This window comes from Siphateles boraxobius, unplaced genomic scaffold (assembly GCF_051911475.1).
Source record: "Siphateles boraxobius isolate OS27281-9 unplaced genomic scaffold, OSU_SipBor_1 349, whole genome shotgun sequence".
NCBI classification, from domain to species: domain Eukaryota; kingdom Metazoa; phylum Chordata; class Actinopteri; order Cypriniformes; family Leuciscidae; genus Siphateles; species Siphateles boraxobius.
The window spans coordinates 142,919-154,008 of record NW_027508974.1 but is presented as its reverse complement, the minus strand read 5'-3'; positions in this window follow the sequence as shown (position 1 = coordinate 154,008).

Genomic DNA, 11,090 nt, shown 5'->3' with positions numbered 1-11,090 from the left:
TATTTATATCATATCTTACACAAACATCTGTATGGTATTTATATCATATCTTACACAAACATCTGTATGGTATTTATATCATTTTCTTACACTAACATCTGTATGGTATTTATATCATTTTCTTACACAAACATCTGTATGGTGTTTATATCATATCTTACACAAACATCTGTATGGTATTTATATCATATCTTACACAAACATCTGTATGGTATTTATATCATTTTCTTACACAAACATCTGTATGGTATTTATATCATTTTCTTACACAAACATCTGTATGGTATTTATATCATTTTCTTACACAAACATCTGTATGGTATTTATATCATTTTCTTACACAAACATCTGTATGGTATTTATATCATTTTCTTACACAAACATCTTGATGGTATTTATATCATTTTCTTACACAAACATCTGTATGGTATTTATATCATATCTTACACAAACATCTGTATGGTATTTATATCATTTTCTTACACAAACACCTGTATGGTATTTATATCATTTTCTTACACAAACATCTTGATGGTATTTATATCATTTTCTTACACAAACATCTGTATGGTATTTATATCATATCTTACACAAACATCTGTATGGTATTTATATCATATCTTACACAAACATCTGTATGGTATTTATATCATTTTCTTACACAAACATCCGTATGGTATTTATATCATTTTCTTACACAAACATCTGTATGGTATTTATATCATTTTCTTACACTAACATCTGTATGGTATTTATATCATATCTTACACAAACATCTGTATGGTAGTTATATCACTTTCTTACACAAACATCTGTATGGTATTTATATCATTTTCTTACACAAACATCTGTATGGTATTTATATCATTTTCTTACACAAACATCTGTATGGTATTTATATAATATCTTACACAAACATCTGTATGGTATTTATATCACTTTGTTACACAAACATCTGTATGGTATTTATATCATTTTCTTACACAAACATCTGTATGGTATTTATATCATTTTCTTACACAAACATCTGTATGGTATTTATATCATATCTTACACAAACATCTGTATGGTATTTATATCATATCTTACACAAACATCTGTATGGTATTTATATCATATCTTACACAAACATCTGTATGGTATTTATATCATATCTTACACAAACATCTGTATGGTATTTATATCACTTTCTTACACAAACATCTGTATGGTATTTATATCATTTTCTTACACAAACATCTGTATGGTATTTATATCATATCTTACACAAACATCTGTATGGTATTTATATCATATCTTACACAAACATCTGTATGGTATTTATATCATATCTTACACAAACATCTGTATGGTATTTATATCATATCTTACACAAACATCTGTATGGTATTTATATCATATCTTACACAAACATCTGTATGGTATTTATATCACTTTCTTACACAAACATCTGTATGGTATTTATATCATTTTCTTACACAAACATCTGTATGGTATTTATATCATTTTCTTACACAAACATCTCTATGGTATTTATATCATATCTTATACAAACATCTGTATGGTATTTATATCATTTTCTTACACAAACATCTCTATGGTATTTATATCATATCTTACACAAACATCTGTATGGTATTTATATCATATCTTACACAAACATCTGTATGGTATTTATATCACTTTCTTACACAAACATCTTGATGGTATTTATATCATTTTCTTACACAAACATCTGTATGGTATTTATATCATTTTCTTACACAAACATCTGTATGGTATTTATATCACTTTCTTACACAAACATCTGTATGGTATTTATATCATTTTCTTACACAAACATCTGTATGGTATTTATATCATTTTCTTACACAAACATCTGTATGGTATTTATATCATTTTCTTACACAAACATCTGTATGGTATTTATATCATTTTCTTACACAAACATCTTGAGTGTATTTATATCATTTTCTTACACAAACATCTGTATGGTATTTATATCATATCTTACACAAACATCTGTATGGTATTTATATCACTTTCTTACACAAACATCTGTATGGTATTTATATCATTTTCTTACACAAACATCTGTATGGTATTTATATCATTTTCTTACACAAACATCTGTATGGTATTTATATCATATCTTACACAAACATCTGTATGGTATTTATATCATATCTTACACAAACATCTGTATGGTATTTATATCATTTTCTTACACAAACATCTGTATGGTATTTATATCATATCTTACACAAACATCTGTATGGTATTTATATCATTTTCTTACACAAACATCTGTATGGTATTTATATCATTTTCTTACACAAACATCTGTATGGTATTTATATCATATCTTATACAAACATCTGTATGGTATTTATATCATTTTCTTACACAAACATCTGTATGGTATTTATATCACTTTCTTACACAAACATCTGTATGGTATTTATATCATATCTTACACAAACATCTGTATGGTAGTTATATCATTTTCTTACACAAACATCTGTATGGTATTTATATCATTTTCTTACACAAACATCTGTATGGTATTTATATCATATCTTACACAAACATCTGTATGGTAGTTATATCATTTTCTTACACAAACATCTGTATGGTATTTATATCATTTTCTTACACAAACATCTGTATGGTATTTATATCATATCTTATACAAACATCTGTATGGTATTTATATCATTTTCTTACACAAACATCTGTATGGTATTTATATCACTTTCTTACACAAACATCTGTATGGTATTTATATCATATCTTACACAAACATCTGTATGGTAGTTATATCATTTTCTTACACAAACATCTGTATGGTATTTATATCATTTTCTTACACAAACATCTGTATGGTATTTATATCATATCTTATACAAACATCTGTATGGTATTTATATCATTTTCTTACACAAACATCTGTATGGTATTTATATCACTTTCTTACACAAACATCTGTATGGTATTTATATCATATCTTACACAAACATCTGTATGGTAGTTATATCATTTTCTTACACAAACATCTGTATGGTAGTTATATCATATCTTACACAAACATCTGTATGGTATTTATATCATTTTCTTACACAAACATCTGTATGGTATTTATATCATTTTCTTACACAAACATCTGTATGGTATTTATATCATTTTCTTACACAAACATCTGTATGGTATTTATATCACTTTCTTACACAAACATCTGTATGGTATTTATATCATATCTTACACAAACATCTGTATGGTAGTTATATCATTTTCTTACACAAACATCTGTATGGTATTTATATCATATCTTACACAAACATCTGTATGGTATTTATATCATATCTTACACAAACATCTGTATGGTAGTTATATCATTTTCTTACAAAAACATCTGTATGGTATTTATATCATTTTCTTACACAAACATCTGTATGGTATTTATATCATATCTTACACTAACATCTGTATGGTATTTATATCATTTTCTTACACAAACATCTGTATGGTATTTATATCACTTTCTTACACAAACATCTGTATGGTATTTATATCATTTTCTTACACAAACATCTTGATGGTATTTATATCATATCTTACACAAACATCTGTATGTTATTTATATCATTTTCTTACACAAACATCTGTATGGTATTTATATCATATCTTACACAAACATCTGTATAGTATTTATATCATTTTCTTACACAAACATCTGTATGGTATTTATATCACTTTCTTACACAAACATCTGTATGGTATTTATATCATTTTCTTACACAAACATCTGTATGGTATTTATATCATTGTCTTACACAAACATCTGTATGGTATTTATATCATATCTTACACAAACATCTGTATGGTATTTATATCATTTTCTTACACAAACATCTGTATGGTATTTATATCATTTTCTTACACAAACATCTGTATGGTATTTATATCATATCTTACACAAACATCTGTATGGTATTTATATCATATCTTACACAAACATCTGTATGGTATTTATATCATATCTTACACAAACATCTGTATGGTATTTATATCACTTTCTTACACAAACATCTGTATGGTATTTATATCATTTTCTTACACAAACATCTGTATGGTATTTATATCATTTTCTTACACAAACATCTCTATGGTATTTATATCATATCTTATACAAACATCTGTATGGTATTTATATCATTTTCTTACACAAACATCTCTATGGTATTTATATCATATCTTACACAAACATCTGTATGGTATTTATATCATATCTTACACAAACATCTGTATGGTATTTATATCACTTTCTTACACAAACATCTTGATGGTATTTATATCATTTTCTTACACAAACATCTGTATGGTATTTATATCATTTTCTTACACAAACATCTGTATGGTATTTATATCACTTTCTTACACAAACATCTGTATGGTATTTATATCATTTTCTTACACAAACATCTGTATGGTATTTATATCATTTTCTTACACAAACATCTGTATGGTATTTATATCATTTTCTTACACAAACATCTGTATGGTATTTATATCATTTTCTTACACAAACATCTTGAGTGTATTTATATCATTTTCTTACACAAACATCTGTATGGTATTTATATCATATCTTACACAAACATCTGTATGGTATTTATATCACTTTCTTACACAAACATCTGTATGGTATTTATATCATTTTCTTACACAAACATCTGTATGGTATTTATATCATTTTCTTACACAAACATCTGTATGGTATTTATATCATATCTTACACAAACATCTGTATGGTATTTATATCATATCTTACACAAACATCTGTATGGTATTTATATCATTTTCTTACACAAACATCTGTATGGTATTTATATCATATCTTACACAAACATCTGTATGGTATTTATATCATTTTCTTACACAAACATCTGTATGGTATTTATATCATTTTCTTACACAAACATCTGTATGGTATTTATATCATATCTTATACAAACATCTGTATGGTATTTATATCATTTTCTTACACAAACATCTGTATGGTATTTATATCACTTTCTTACACAAACATCTGTATGGTATTTATATCATATCTTACACAAACATCTGTATGGTAGTTATATCATTTTCTTACACAAACATCTGTATGGTATTTATATCATTTTCTTACACAAACATCTGTATGGTATTTATATCATATCTTACACAAACATCTGTATGGTAGTTATATCATTTTCTTACACAAACATCTGTATGGTATTTATATCATTTTCTTACACAAACATCTGTATGGTATTTATATCATATCTTATACAAACATCTGTATGGTATTTATATCATTTTCTTACACAAACATCTGTATGGTATTTATATCACTTTCTTACACAAACATCTGTATGGTATTTATATCATATCTTACACAAACATCTGTATGGTAGTTATATCATTTTCTTACACAAACATCTGTATGGTATTTATATCATTTTCTTACACAAACATCTGTATGGTATTTATATCATATCTTATACAAACATCTGTATGGTATTTATATCATTTTCTTACACAAACATCTGTATGGTATTTATATCACTTTCTTACACAAACATCTGTATGGTATTTATATCATATCTTACACAAACATCTGTATGGTAGTTATATCATTTTCTTACACAAACATCTGTATGTTAGTTATATCATATCTTACACAAACATCTGTATGGTATTTATATCATTTTCTTACACAAACATCTGTATGGTATTTATATCATTTTCTTACACTAACATCTGTATGGTATTTATATCATATCTTACACAAACATCTGTATGGTATTTATATCATATCTTACACAAACATCTGTATGGTATTTATATCATTTTCTTACACTAACATCTGTATGGTATTTATATCATTTTCTTACACAAACATCTGTATGGTGTTTATATCATATCTTACACAAACATCTGTATGGTATTTATATCATATCTTACACAAACATCTGTATGGTATTTATATCATTTTCTTACACAAACATCTGTATGGTATTTATATCATTTTCTTACACAAACATCTGTATGGTATTTATATCATTTTCTTACACAAACATCTGTATGGTATTTATATCATTTTCTTACACAAACATCTGTATGGTATTTATATCATTTTCTTACACAAACATCTTGATGGTATTTATATCATTTTCTTACACAAACATCTGTATGGTATTTATATCATATCTTACACAAACATCTGTATGGTATTTATATCATTTTCTTACACAAACACCTGTATGGTATTTATATCATTTTCTTACACAAACATCTTGATGGTATTTATATCATTTTCTTACACAAACATCTGTATGGTATTTATATCATATCTTACACAAACATCTGTATGGTATTTATATCATATCTTACACAAACATCTGTATGGTATTTATATCATTTTCTTACACAAACATCCGTATGGTATTTATATCATTTTCTTACACAAACATCTGTATGGTATTTATATCATTTTCTTACACTAACATCTGTATGGTATTTATATCATATCTTACACAAACATCTGTATGGTAGTTATATCACTTTCTTACACAAACATCTGTATGGTATTTATATCATTTTCTTACACAAACATCTGTATGGTATTTATATCATTTTCTTACACAAACATCTGTATGGTATTTATATAATATCTTACACAAACATCTGTATGGTATTTATATCACTTTGTTACACAAACATCTGTATGGTATTTATATCATTTTCTTACACAAACATCTGTATGGTATTTATATCATTTTCTTACACAAACATCTGTATGGTATTTATATCATATCTTACACAAACATCTGTATGGTATTTATATCATATCTTACACAAACATCTGTATGGTATTTATATCATATCTTACACAAACATCTGTATGGTATTTATATCATATCTTACACAAACATCTGTATGGTATTTATATCACTTTCTTACACAAACATCTGTATGGTATTTATATCATTTTCTTACACAAACATCTGTATGGTATTTATATCATATCTTACACAAACATCTGTATGGTATTTATATCATATCTTACACAAACATCTGTATGGTATTTATATCATATCTTACACAAACATCTGTATGGTATTTATATCATATCTTACACAAACATCTGTATGGTATTTATATCATATCTTACACAAACATCTGTATGGTATTTATATCACTTTCTTACACAAACATCTGTATGGTATTTATATCATTTTCTTACACAAACATCTGTATGGTATTTATATCATTTTCTTACACAAACATCTCTATGGTATTTATATCATATCTTATACAAACATCTGTATGGTATTTATATCATTTTCTTACACAAACATCTCTATGGTATTTATATCATATCTTACACAAACATCTGTATGGTATTTATATCATATCTTACACAAACATCTGTATGGTATTTATATCACTTTCTTACACAAACATCTTGATGGTATTTATATCATTTTCTTACACAAACATCTGTATGGTATTTATATCATTTTCTTACACAAACATCTGTATGGTATTTATATCACTTTCTTACACAAACATCTGTATGGTATTTATATCATTTTCTTACACAAACATCTGTATGGTATTTATATCATTTTCTTACACAAACATCTGTATGGTATTTATATCATTTTCTTACACAAACATCTGTATGGTATTTATATCATTTTCTTACACAAACATCTTGAGTGTATTTATATCATTTTCTTACACAAACATCTGTATGGTATTTATATCATATCTTACACAAACATCTGTATGGTATTTATATCACTTTCTTACACAAACATCTGTATGGTATTTATATCATATCTTACACAAACATCTGTATGGTATTTATATCATTTTCTTACACAAACATCTGTATGGTATTTATATCACTTTCTTACACTAACATCTGTATGGTATTTATATCATTTTCTTACACAAACATCTGTATGGTATTTATATCATATCTTACACAAACATCTGTATGGTATTTATATCATTTTCTTACACAAACATCTGTATGGTATTTATATCATATCTTACACAAACATCTGTATGGTATTTATATCATTTTCTTACACAAACATCTGTATGGTATTTATATCATTTTCTTACACAAACATCTGTATGGTATTTATATCATATCTTACACAAACATCTGTATGGTATTTATATCATTTTCTTACACAAACATCTGTATGGTATTTATATCACTTTCTTACACTAACATCTGTATGGTATTTATATCATATCTTACACTAACATCTGTATGGTATTTATATCATATCTTACACTAACATCTGTATGGTATTTATATCATTTTCTTACACAAACATCTGTATGGTATTTATATCATATCTTACACAAACATCTGTATGGTATTTATATCATATCTTACACAAACATCTGTATGGTATTTATATCATTTTCTTACACTAACATCTGTATGGTATTTATATCATATCTTACACTAACATCTGTATGGTATTTATATCATATCTTACACTAACATCTGTATGGTATTTATATCATTTTCTTACACAAACATCTGTATGGTATTTATATCATATCTTACACAAACATCTGTATGGTATTTATATCATATCTTACACAAACATCTGTATGGTATTTATATCATTTTCTTACACTAACATCTGTATGGTATTTATATCATATCTTACACAAACATCTGTATGGTATTTATATCATTTTCTTATACAAACATCTGTATGGTATTTATATCACTTTCTTACACAAACATCTGTATGGTATTTATATCATATCTTACACAAACATCTGTATGGTATTTATATCATTTTCTTATACAAACATCTGTATGGTATTTATATCACTTTCTTACACAAACATCTGTATGGTATTTATATCATATCTTACACAAACATCTGTATGGTATTTATATCATTTTCTTATACAAACATCTGTATGGTATTTATATCACTTTCTTACACAAACATCTGTATGGTATTTATATCATTTTCTTACACAAACATCTGTATGGTATTTATATCATATCTTACACAAACATCTGTATGGTATTTATATCATATCTTACACAAACATCTGTATGGTATTTATATCATATCTTACACAAACATCTGTATGGTATTTATATCATTTTCTTATACAAACATCTGTATGGTATTTATATCACTTTCTTACACAAACATCTGTATGGTATTTATATCATATCTTACACAAACATCTGTATGGTATTTATATCATTTTCTTATACAAACATCTGTATGGTATTTATATCACTTTCTTACACAAACATCTGTATGGTATTTATATCATATCTTACACAAACATCTGTATGGTATTTATATCACTTTCTTACACAAACATCTTGATGGTATTTATATCATTTTCTTACACAAACATCTGTATGGTATTTATATCATTTTCTTACACAAACATCTGTATGGTATTTATATCATTTTCTTACACAAACATCTGTATGGTATTTATATCATATCTTACACAAACATCTGTATGGTATTTATATCATATCTTACACAAACATCTGTATGGTATTTATATCATTTTCTTACACAAACATCTGTATGGTATTTATATCATTTTCTTACACAAACATCTGTATGGTATTTATATCATTTTCTTACACTAACATCTGTATGGTATTTATATCATATCTTACACAAACATCTGTATGGTATTTATATCATATCTTACACAAACATCTGTATGGTATTTATATCATTTTCTTACACAAACATCTGTATGGTATTTATATCATTTTCTTACACAAACATCTTGATGGTATTTATATCATTTTCTTACACAAACATCTGTATGGTATTTATATCATATCTTACACAAACATCTGTATGGTATTTATATCATTTTCTTACACAAACACCTGTATGGTATTTATATCATTTTCTTACACAAACATCTTGATGGTATTTATATCATTTTCTTACACAAACATCTGTATGGTATTTATATCATTTTCTTACACAAACATCCGTATGGTATTTATATCATTTTCTTACACAAACATCTGTATGGTATTTATATCACTTTCTTACACAAACATCTGTATGGTATTTATATCATTTTCTTACACAAACATCTGTATGGTATTTATATCATTTTCTTACACAAACATCTGTATGGTATTTATATCATATCTTACACAAACATCTGTATGGTATTTATATCATATCTTACACAAACATCTGTATGGTATTTATATCATATCTTACACAAACATCTGTATGGTATTTATATCACTTTCTTACACAAACATCTTGATGGTATTTATATCATTTTCTTACACAAACATCTGTATGGTATTTATATCATTTTCTTACACAAACATCTGTATGGTATTTATATCATTTTCTTACACTAACATCTGTATGGTATTTATATCACTTTCTTACACAAACATCTGTATGGTATTTATATCATATCTTACACAAACATCTGTATGGTATTTATATCACTTTCTTACACAAACATCTGTATGGTATTTATATCATTTTCTTACACAAACATCTGTATGGTATTTATATCATATCTTACACAAACATCTGTATGGTATTTATATCATTTTCTTACACAAACATCTGTATGGTATTTATATCATTTTCTTACACAAACATCTGTATGGTATTTATATCATATCTTATACAAACATCTGTATGGTATTTATATCATTTTCTTACACTAACATCTGTATGGTATTTATATCATATCTTACACTAACATCTGTATGGTATTTATATCATTTTCTTACACAAACATCTGTATGGTATTTATATCATTTTCTTACACAAACATCTGTATGGTATTTATATCATATCTTACACTAACATCTGTATGGTATTTATATCATATCTTACACAAACATCTGTATGGTATTTATATCATTTTCTTACACAAACATCTGTATGGTATTTATATCATTTTCTTACACAAACATCTGTATGGTATTTATATCATTTTCTTACACAAACATCTGTATGGTATTTATA